Source organism: Sapajus apella, unplaced genomic scaffold, assembly GCF_009761245.1.
Source record: "Sapajus apella isolate SASKATOON/1434 unplaced genomic scaffold, GSC_monkey_1.0 scaffold225, whole genome shotgun sequence".
NCBI lineage: Eukaryota > Metazoa > Chordata > Mammalia > Primates > Cebidae > Sapajus > Sapajus apella.
In genome coordinates, this window is record NW_022437165.1 from 330,333 (window position 1) to 341,990 (window position 11,658).

Consider the following 11,658-nt stretch of genomic DNA (forward strand, 5'->3'; position numbering starts at 1 on the left):
ACCATGTTTTCACTTAAAACATTTTCAAGCACAGGCTTTGTTGGTGCTCAGAGGACACATTTTGAGAACAGTAGACACTCATAGAAACATAAATATCCAGCCCTAAAGGCAATAAGTTTTGTGCCAAAAATTTTTATAATATGCTAATTTTTTCACTGAATTAAATACATTCATGCTTACAACCATTGTCAATCCCATGTTTTTTGAGAATAACAAAACAAGTTTGAGCCCAGTGAACTCTTATAGAAAGATACAAATATCCAACCCTAGTATCTAAAAGAAAGCCTTGTATCAAAATCATCTATCAAGAGCAGATTTATTTCACTGAATTCAACATGTTTTGACAATCACTATTCAAAAACACATTCTGTACGAACTCAGAAAAACAAAAGCATTTTAGAGGCCAGTTAGCATTTCCCAAAAAATATGCTATAAGCAATACATGGCACACAGATAATATATTATGTGCTATTTTCTTTCACTGAATTCAACATGTATTATCTTAGGGCAATTCTCAAAGACACATGTTGTCAAATGTCAAATTCCACAATTCTGAGCACAGTAGGCTGATACAAAAAAATGTGAATATTTAGCCCTGAAATGTACACACAAGATTTGTGCCAAAAACCTAGATTATGTGCTGTTTTCTTTAACTGAATTCAATAGGTTCTGACATTGATCACTTTTTAAAAGCCCATTTGTACAAGCTTAGAAAGCAAAATATTTTTTAGCACAGTTAGCACTTCCAGGAAGATAAGCCTATCCAGCCTAAATGCTAAAAGCAAGATATGGCTCACAAATACTGTATGATGTGCTGTTTTCTATCACTCAATTAAACAGGTATTAACTATGGGCAGTTTTCAAAAACACATCTTCTCAAATCTCCAGTATCACAATACTGAACACAGCAGGCCCACACATAGAAAGGGAATATCTAGCTCTGAAAGGTAAATGTAATATTTGTGCCCAAAACCTAGATGATGTGCTGTTTTCTTTCACTGAATTCAATGTTGTGACATTAATTACTTTTCAAAAACTCATTTATACAACTTCAGAAAAAAATTTCAAAGCCCAGTTACCATTTCCAGGAAGATATGCAAATACAGCCCTAAATGCCGAAAGCAAGATGTGGCATACAATAATGCATGAAGTGCTTTTTCCTTTCACTGAATTCAACATGTATTAACAAAGAGCAGTTTTCAAAGATACATAGTGTCAAATTTCAGAAAACACAATTCTGAGAACAGGAGGCTTACACAGAAAATTTCAATATCTAGCCCAGAAAGTAAATGTGGGCTTGGTGCCAAAAAAAAAACAAGATGTTGTGCTGTTTTCTTTCCCTTAATTCAACATGTTTTGACCTTGATAACTCCCTAAATATACGTTTTGTACAAGCTCATTAGAAAACATTCTGAAGCCTAGTTAGCACTTCCAGGAAGATATGCATATACAACCCTAAATGCTAAAAGCAAGATATAGGCACATAAATAATGTATGATGTACTGTTTTCTTTCACTATATTCAACATTTATTGACTAAGCAGTTTTCAAAGACACATCTTGTCAAATCTCAAAAATGTTCATTGCAGCACAGTTTGCAATAGCAAAGACCTGGAACCAACCCAAATGCCCATCAATGATAGACTGGACAGGGAAATTGTGGCACATATATGCCATGGAATATTATGCAGCCATCAAAAATGATGAGTTCATGTCCTTTGCAGGGATATGGATTAACCTGGAAACCATCATTCTCAGCAAACTGACACAAGAACAGAAAATCAAACACTGCATGTTCTCACTCATAGGTGGGTGTTGAACAATGAGAACACATGGACACAAGGAGAGGAGCACTACACACTGGGGTCTGTCAAGGGGAAACAGGGGAGAGACAGTGGGGGGTGGGGAGTTGGGGAGAGGTAGCATGGAGAGAAATGTCTAATAAAGGTGAGGGGGAGGAAGGCAGCACATCACACTGCCATGTATGTACCTATGCAACAATTTTGCATGTTCTTCACATGTACCCCAAAACCTAAAGTGCAATAAAAATAAAATAAAATAAATAAAATCTCAAAAAACACCATTCTGAGCATAGTACACTAACACAGAACGTGCAAACATCTAGCCCTGAAAGGTAAATATAATCTTTGTGTCAGAAACTTAAATTATGTGCTATTTTTTCACTAAAATTAAACATGCTTTGACATTAATCAAAAACACGTTTTGTACAAGCTCAGACAAAAATATTTCAAGCCCAGTTAGTGCTTCTGGTAAGATATGCATATACAGCCCTAAAGCTAAAAGCAAGATATGATACACAAATAATGCATGCTGGGCTATTTTCTTTAATTGAATCAACAGGTACAAACTAACAGTAGTATTCAGACACATCTTGTGAAATCTTTAAAAATCCAATTCTGACCACAGTATGCTGACACAAAAAAATTTGAAATCTAGCACTGAAAAATAAACACAAGTTGTGTGCAACAAACCTATATGATGTGCTGATACAAATATCAAGGCCGAAAATGTAAGAGGGAGTTTTGTGACAAAATAAATCATCAGACATAGTTTTTGTTCATTGAATCAAATTCACTTTTACTCAGAACAGTGTCAAAATACAGGTTTTGTTGAAGCCCGTAAGAGACTAAGGAAGCTGGTGTTCCTCCAGCCACTGGAGCTGTATCATTTTGGTGCATTGGCTAGAAATCTGAGGTACAGCCTTCGTTGGAGTGGTAAGAACGGAAGCGAGTTAAAAACCTGTTTTATCATTCTGAAGTGCTCTTAACCTATATTTTAAAATAAATCAAATAAATCAGCAGGCATCCCTCAGTCTGGAACATAGGCTTAGCATTTGCTGCCGTGCTAAAGATTCAAATGTGAGGCTTGCTGGGGAGAACATGGAGAATTCCCCAATATCCATAGGTATTAGGAATGTTGGCCATGTTTGAACCACCTTCTTTTCATGGGGAGGCCTCATCATTGCACAAGGCTAGGAAAAGTTCTGAGGCAACTGAGAATTTCTGGCCAGGGCACATCCTGGCATTATTCAAAGGCCTCTGGACTGGACGCAGCCTCTGACAGCCCATTCCAGGTGTTGGCAGAGAATCCTGAACTATTCTGTTGCAAAACTCTCCTTCCTTTTCTATCCACAGCCTCTTGCTCTTTCTCTGTGTGAAACGTGCAGAGATTTTTATAGTCTAAGAACAGAGTCCTCCCCTTTCCCCCAAGGTGAGGTTACTTGCTACCACGTCTCTGCCAAGCATGTAGTATTTCTAAGCCAACAGCGCCACCTAGTGGAAATGGAAATCCTCTACATAAGAAACACTTTTTTTTCCTCTTTTTTCACGGTAACGCTGCAGCTTCCTTTTACACAGTTGGAAAACAGACTCTAGGCCTCTTTTGGAAGTGGAAAGTTTCTGCCTTTACCATTTAGGAGTGAAATGTCTTTTGTAGCCAAATTTTAGTCTTGATATTGTCCCACCAGCAGGAAAATGGCCATTCGGTTCCTACATTCCTTTAAGACACTTTGAAGAAAAAGTGGCTTATTTTCTTTTGTACAAGGGCATGGCCTTTTTACTAGACTTTTGCAAGTGTTGCAAAATCAACTCAGGTATTTTATCAATCGTATCAGGCAAGGCCAAAAGAACAGTTCCCCAAAATTAGAGAAGCAACTTCCAGGGAAACCATCTGAGGATTCTCTTATTTGGGGCCCCTTCAAGTTCCCTTCTCATTGCAAGCAAAGGGAGACCTAGGCCAATTTTCTGATGATGCTGATAGGTGTATAGAAGCTTTCCATAATTTAACTCAAGTATTTAATCTCCCATGGAGATATGTTATGCTGATCCTAAGCCAAATCCTAACTGAAGCTAAAACAAGCACCTCTGCAAGCAGAAGAGAATTTTGGAGATGAGCAATGTGTCTCCTGTAGTAGTCCAAAAGAGGAAAGAGAAAATAGGGAAGGCCAAAAGAAAAGGAAAACATCATTCCCAATAGAAAAAGAGGCAACACCTCCTGACAACCCTAACTGGAAGTCCTTTCTATGATGTTCCTTCTTTTGCAGTTTAAAATGGCTTCTATCTCTTTTATAATGCTTTTCCAACATGGGAAAAGTTAATTTTCCAAATCTTAAAATGCTTGGCTTAAAGTTGAGCTAAGGGGAAGGAAACCCAGAAGCCTGACATGCTGGCAAAAGGGTAAAAATTTCTTACCACTCACACTTTTGGCTTCTCTCTCCCTGTGCTAACTGGTAAATGGGAATCATTGTTTATATTCTCTGTAAATTTATAATTAATGAAAAAGGATTTGTGAGGTTGGTATTAAGCTGCAGACAATCTGGTATGCTTTGCCCCTTTCTGTATAATTCTACCAAAAAGGGGGTAGCTCAGGTTAGGATCCAGGCTCAGGGCTCCATAAGCCTGCTGTTCAAGTCAGCCCAACAAAACAGTCAGTAACAAACTGGGCTACAGGCCTCCATCTTGCTTCATGTCCTTGGGAACATGACCTGTAAACATGTGGCAATACTTTGTTTTAATCTCCACCATTTTACAATGGTGGCTGTCTTCTTGTGCTAAGTCAGTTCCTGGATGAGGGTCACAAAATCGGATAAGTCAATTTGTCAATCTGGGTGGTGCCAGCTATCCATCGGGGCAGGGTTTACAAAAGATCTCAAGCACTAATCTCCAGAGTAGTTTAGGGAGGGACAAAATCTTGTAGCTTCCAGCTGCATGACTCCTAAGCCATGGTTTCTAATCTTATGACTAGTTTCTTGGTCTGGGGTCCAGGCAAGAGGGAAGTTGGTTAGATCTACACCCAGGGATAAGCAAGGACAGTTTGGGACTAAAAACAAAATGGAGTTGTTTCGGTCAAATCTCTTTCACTGTCTCAGTCACAATTTTGCAATGAGAATTTCATTGCATATCACCCCTGTGAAAATACCTGTACACCCATGGTTAAGTGATAACCTAATTAAGGCTTGTTGGTTTCACATGTATGGTTGCTTTTTGTAAAGTTTAAAAGCCAAAAATCTTAACTGCTTGGCATGGCTAAAGTCAAGTAACTGGATTTGAAAGGATTTTCTTAAAGTGTGTTCAGCCTAATTAAAAGTGGATATTCAAATTATAGGTATATTTTAAAAGCCTTTATTGTTTTCCTCTTCGTGAATCTTGTTTTTCTGAAAAAAAAAAAAAAGGCTCTTTTCTTTTCAGATAACTGAATTATTTTTCTCCATTTTTTATCTTACCACTCATAATGCATGCTTGAGAGGCCCTAAGATAACTTCTGGCAGCATGGAACTCCTCGGGAAATACAGCGAAGGCACTACAGACCCTGATTTGGGGGGGAAAAAAGTCTATTTTTCATGAAACCCCCCAAATTAAAAGTAAATAGTTCCATCTCAAAATCAAAGGCTCCGTTCTGTTATGCGTTGTGTTATCTACCATTTTGAGTTTTAGGGGCATCAAATTACTCCACGTTATGAGACAGCTTTGTTGTGTAGTAACTAGGTAGAAAATACACTGTAAGAGATGGCTTATAGTAGTTATAAATCGGAGAAGCATGCTCTTGGCCACCCGAAAAATGTGGAAACATTGCCAACTCGCACTAAGAGATGAGACTCCCATAGGGGATGGGCTAGTTACAAAATAATCCAATTGGATTTGGGTTGTCTTGCAATAAAATACATGGTTGAAGCACTACACTGTCATCCCACATAGTATCTCCCTCCTTTGGGAAACCAAAATCCAGGACACAATGGAACCCTTAATTTTGGGAATCTGTCTGTCTTTAGCCATGCCTGCTTATTAGGCCCTAAAAATGCATACTTACTGGCCCTGTTTCTCCAAGGGCTTTACCCTAAAGCCAGTAATCAAATTTAAAAACCGCCAAATAAAAAATCTTAAGAAGTGCTGAATCTTCTGTCTGTGATGTTATATGTGCTGTGTATAATGTCTATAAAAAGAACTTTAATTAATTGGCTTTAAAAATTAAGTGCTTAAATCAAATATTTTTTTGTTCATGCAACTTTAAAACATAAAAATAGTCTCAAGGATTATTGGTAAAATGTAAGTGTTGTCAAAATGCAAATAGGTGGTCTAAATCATACAACTTAGACACTAGGTTTGCTAATATTCCAAGGCTGTATGCTGCCTGTTTTACAGATAGGTAAGGCCTGGGACACGTGGAGCTAGATACTAAAAAGTCATATTTTATCTGCACTCCTGTCTGGATCCTAGGATCCAAACCTGGTACAAAATTAAAATCGTTTAACCAGGTTTTTCACCAAAAGTAAAAGTTGCTAAAAGTTAACAGTTCAACACGTATTTGAGATCACTAAAGAGTTTTACATGCAAGGCATATAAAAACAGTAAAATGTGGGTTTTTTTGTAAAAGATTATAAGAAAGCATGGAAATGTAAATTTTGCCCTGGGATGAGAGATTATGTTAAATTTGATAATATAAAGCTTTAGGTTTAAGCAAGTTATAGAAAGATTGTAAAAAATCATCTTGGGACACTTAGCCCTGAGGCTGGACTGACAGACCAGGCTGATGGACTCCAGCCCAAGCCTGCCCGCTGCTGTGGGGGCACTCAGCAACAGCAGCCTTCAGGCCCCAAGCCCCCTCGCCATCCTAAAGGCCAAGATCAACTTTGGCTAGGTTTGACCCAACAAGCAGCATTGACATTTTCACGTTTGCTGGATGTACCCACGGAAGAGGAGGAGGAGGAAGGGGGCAGCTCCTTAGCTCAAGAGCCAGTGGTCTGAGGACTAAAAGGACTGAAAGGAAGTTCCCAGCCATTCAGAGGCCCTGAGCAACAACTTCCTGGCCTGTAAAATCTGCCTGGAGCAGCTTCGGGCACCCAAGACCCTGCCCTGCCTGCATACCTACTGCCAGGACTGTCTGGCCCAGCTGGCCTATGACGGCCACATCCGCTGCCCAGAGTGCCACGAGACCGTGCCCGCCTTCAAGACCAGCTTCTTCGTCAATGGACTGCTGGACCTGGTGAAGGCCCGGGCCTGTGGAGACCTGTGTGCCAGGAGGCCAGCCTATGCCCTGTGTCCCCTGGTGGGGGGCACCAGTTCTGGGGGGCAGCCACAGCCCAGTGCCTGGACTGTGCTGACAACTTGTGCCAGGCCTGTGCTGACGGGCACCGCTGCTTCTGCCAGACCCACTCCTACCACGTGGTGGACGTGGTGGGCTACAGGGCGGCGTGGTATGATGAGGCCTGGGAGTGCCAGGTGGCCCAGTGTCCCCAGGACCCCGGGCAGGCACTGCGCTTCCTGTGCCAGCCCTGCTCGCAGCTGCTGTGCTGGAGTGCCGCCTGGACCACCCCTGCCTACCCCTGGCCAAGGCTGTGCGTGCCCAGAGGCCAGACCTGGAGGAGCTGCTGGCCCGTGTGGACAATAACCTGCTAGAGCTGGAGGCGGAGCGAGGGTGGAGAAGGAAGTGCTGACCCGGCTGCAGGAGGCGGCGGCCCGGGTGGGGGCACAGGTGGAGGAGGCGGCCGAGGACCCAGAAGCAGAAGGTGCTGGGGCGGCTGTGAGCCCACGTGGAGGCTGCTGAAGAGGCTGCTAGGGAGAGACTGGCAGAGCTCGAGGGCCGGAGCAGGTGGCCAGGGCGGTGGCCACCTACGGCCGTCGGGTGCTCATCCTGGGGCGAGAGGCCGAGATCCTCTCCCTGGAAGGGGCGATTGCGCAGCGGCCCCTGCAGCTGTAGGGCTGCCCCTCAGCACGGGGGCCGGCCCCCTGCCTGGTCCCGCAGCTGGAGCTCCATCCCGGGCTCCTGGACAAGAACCGCCAGCTGCTTGGCTGCCCTTCGAGCCTCAGAAGGACGGTGGGAAGGATGGAGCCGGCACCCAGGGAGGTGAGGAGAGCCAGAGCCAGAGGGCGGATGCAGCCAGGACAGAGAGACAGGGTGGGACCCAGCCCCAGCCCAAAGATGAAGCCCAGACCCCAAAAGAAAAAAAGCCCAGACACCCCGAGAAGACAAAGCCCAGATGCCCCGAGAAGATGGAGCCCAGACCTTGGAAGACGACAGAGCCCAGACACCCCACGAGGATGGAGGACCCCAGCCCCAGAGGGGTGGCAGGTCCAACAAGAAGAGGAAGTTCAAAGGCAGGCTCAAGTCAGTTTCCCGGGAGCCCAGCCCAGCCCTGCGGCCGAACCTGGACGGCTCTGGCCGCCTCCCCAGGCCCATCTTTTCCTGCAGTTTCCCCACAGGGATGCATGGAGACAAGCGCCCCCCGCCCCCCATCACCGGGCTCTGTCCCTTCGGCCTCGGGAGATGCTGGTGGCAGATGAGCAGAACCGGGTGCTGAAACGCTTCTCCCTCAATGGCGACTGCAAGGGCCCCGTCCCCATCCCTGAGGGCTGCTCTCTTTGCAGGGTGGCAGCCCTGCAGAGTGCCGTGGCCTTCTCTGCAGGTGCATGGCTCTGTCTCATCAGCCCCGATGGTGAGGTGCAGTGGCGCCGGGCCCTGAGCCTCTCCCAGGCCAGCCACGTGGAGGTGTACAATATGGAAGGCAGCCTGGCCACCCGGTTCATCCCTGGGGGCAAGGCCAACCGAGGCCTGCAGGCGCTGGTGTTTCTGACCACCAGCCCCCAGGGGCATTTCGTGGGGTTGGATTGGCAGCAGCATAGTGTGGTAATCTGCCATGGGCTGGGCCACGTGGTGGGGGAGTACAAGGGGCTGGGCCTGCACGGCTGCCAGCTGGGCTCCATGTCTGTGGATAAGAAGGGCTACATCTTGCTGACCACTGGAGAAGTCAACAAGGTGGTGATACTGGACCCGAAGGGGTCACTCCTTGGAGACTTCCTGACAGCCTACCATGGCCTGGAAAAGCCCCGGGTTACCACCATGGAGGATGCCGGGTAACTGGTTATATCCCTCAGTAATGGGAGCATCCATGTCTTTTGGGTCCATTCTTTGGACAGTTAAAGGGTGTAGGGCTAGGGGGGGGGGGGGGGGGGGGGGGGGGGCGGGGGGGAGGCAGAGCTGCCTATGGGAGAGGACGTTTTCCTGAAGGTCAGGGGTTGGCAACTTTTCAGCATGATGTGCCAGACTGCTAACCCATCTTCTAGTGTGTGAGAATAGGGACCAAGCGTGGTGGTGTGACCTTAACTCTCAGAAACAGAAGAGCAGGTGACTAGGTGCGGGGGCACTGGAGGTTCACCTGCCTCTTGCTTTTTGTGCATGGCTGCTGTCACTGCTGCCACTGCTATATAGTTTAGGTTTCTGAGGTTTGTGAGCCTGTTCTGGTTTGCATTCTTCAAATGCATTCCTGATACAGTAGCCGAGGGAGAGTCTTGGGGGTCAAGAAGGGCACGGGGTGGGTCACGCATGTGCATTATGGAACAGCGCTCTGACCCTGGCTCCCCCTCAGACTGGCACAGGGTTCTACAGAGTCACAGGAGGCCTGAGATTTCGAACGGGCAGTATATGGCCTCTTCTGCCAGCCCCAGGCAGGAAGCTCCTGTGATCACGGCATGCCCCCGGCGGCAGCCGGGTGGGCTTGCAGGAGGACGGGTAAGTGCAGACAGTAGCTGGGGCCAAAGAGGAGTTAGGGTCAAAGGCTGTGAAGAGAATAGGCTACTGAAAAACCAAACCCAGCAGAATTCGTGTCCAAAAATCCATGTTCTCCATCGCTTCTCAGCCTTTGGCTAAGACTAAGTATTAAAACGCACAGGCTCGGCCAGGTGCAGTGGCTCACTTGTAATCCCAGCACTTTGGGAGGCTGTGGAAGGAGGATCACTTGAGGCCAGGAGTTTGAGACCAGCCTGGGCAACATAGCGAGACCCCATCTCTATAAAATTTTTTTTAAAATTATCTACATGTGGTGACACATGCCTGTTGACCCAGCTACTCAGGAGGCTGGGGTGGGAGGATCCCTTGAGCCCAGGAGTTCAATGCTGCAGTGAGCCAGGATCACAACTGTGCATTCCAGACTCTATCTCAAAAAATAAATAAATAAAACCCAAAACAGAAGAAGATAGAGAGATGTGATGACAGACAAAAGAGGAGTCTGCAAGGTGAGCATGGAGGCAGAGACTAAAGTGATGTGGCCCCAAGCCATGGAATACCTGCAGCCACCATAAAATGAAAGAGACAAGAAATAAATTATCACTTATAGTTTATGAAGAAAGCAAGCCTTGCTAATGTGTTGATTTCCTTTTAGGCAATATAAGGTAACATTAAAAGATTCCAGGAATTAGGATGTATAGAGATTGTGGATCATAATAGCATATTGAATTTATGTTAATGTTTGCTACTGAAAGATATTGTCATGTTTATATTCTACATAGATGTTTAGAATCATTTCAGTTAATTCTATAATTTATGTGTATAAAGTAATTTTCAAATATAATTGATATTAAACCTTAGGTAATTTCACATTTAAAAAAAAAAAAAGAAACAACAGAAAAAGGAGGTTATCCATCACCTCTCAGCTAAGATTAAGTATAGAACAAAGGTTGTGGGTATCAGAGCAGGGAGCCCTCCATGCAGCCACAGAGTCAAGTCTCAGGGAAGACGGACATAGGACAGAAAAACATCAAACCTACAACGCTTCTGTTTCAACGTCGTCCCATTTCCCGGGGTCTATGTGTTGCCTTCTCTTAGTTTTCCAGCAAAATTCCTTTTGAGACGTGTTGACCTTCACTTGGCTGAACTAGGGGGTGAAGGAAGTTGTCCTCTGTGGGCCACTGTTGCTGAGGAAACAGCTGAACCCTGCAGGCCAAGTGGAACTTGGGGGTGCCAAGTGGAACCTGAGAAGTTGCAGTGGGGCTGCGATAGAGAGAGGCATCAAAGCAGAAGGGAGAAAACTGCCGGAGGTGGGCTTTGATCACTGGACCTTTTCCTAGGTGGTGTCAGTGGTGGGACCTACAGGCAAGTAGGCTTGGAGAATGTTTTTAGCCAGGGGGCTGTTGAGAGATAGCAGAAGGGGATCTTAATGTGGGGACTGTGTGAATGGTGGGGCGTTCATGGGAACCAGAGGGATTTGGGACGAGTCCAGATGGAACGCACAGGGTGTTCTCTTTCTGGGAAAACCATTTCTTGTTTATTGAAACAATGGGGGACATCATCGAAGTCTGGGTGGATACACTTCAATTTTCTAAAAATTACAAAGGTAGGCACAGCAAAGAAAAATGAAGATTATAAGGGCTGGGCGCGGTGGCTCATGCCTGTAATCCCAGCACTCTGGGAGGCCGAGGTGGGTGGATCACCTGAGGTCAGGAGTTCAAGACCAGCCTGGCCAACATGCTGAAATCCCATCTCTACTAAAAATACAAAAACTAGCCAGGTTTGGTGGTGCATACCTGTAATCCCAGTTACTCAGTAGGCTGAGGTAGGAGAACCATTTGAAACCAGGAGGTGGAGGTTGCAGTGAGGCGAGATTGTGCCACTGCACTCCAGCTTGGGCAACAAGAGTGAAACTCCATCTCAAAAAAAAATAATAATAATACCAAGAAGATGGGAAAACCATGTAGAACTGATTTGATAAGGAAAAGTTTGGTCTCTAATACATGAACTAATGACTAGAACAGTATTTGCTCAAAAAACCACTTAAGCTCTGCACCCGGGAGGAAATGCATGCAGGCAAGGACTAGTAGAATAAAAAATTATAATTTTTTAAAAAGCTGGACACAGTGGTTCACGCCTGTAA

The 11,658-nt window shown here is 45.2% G+C and overlaps 1 pseudogene; it reads left to right on the forward strand.

Moving 5' to 3' along the window:
* Positions 1-849: 849 nt before the first annotated feature.
* Positions 850-8,933, forward strand: LOC116544647 (annotated as a pseudogene).
* The last annotated feature ends 2,725 nt before the right edge of the window (positions 8,934-11,658 follow it).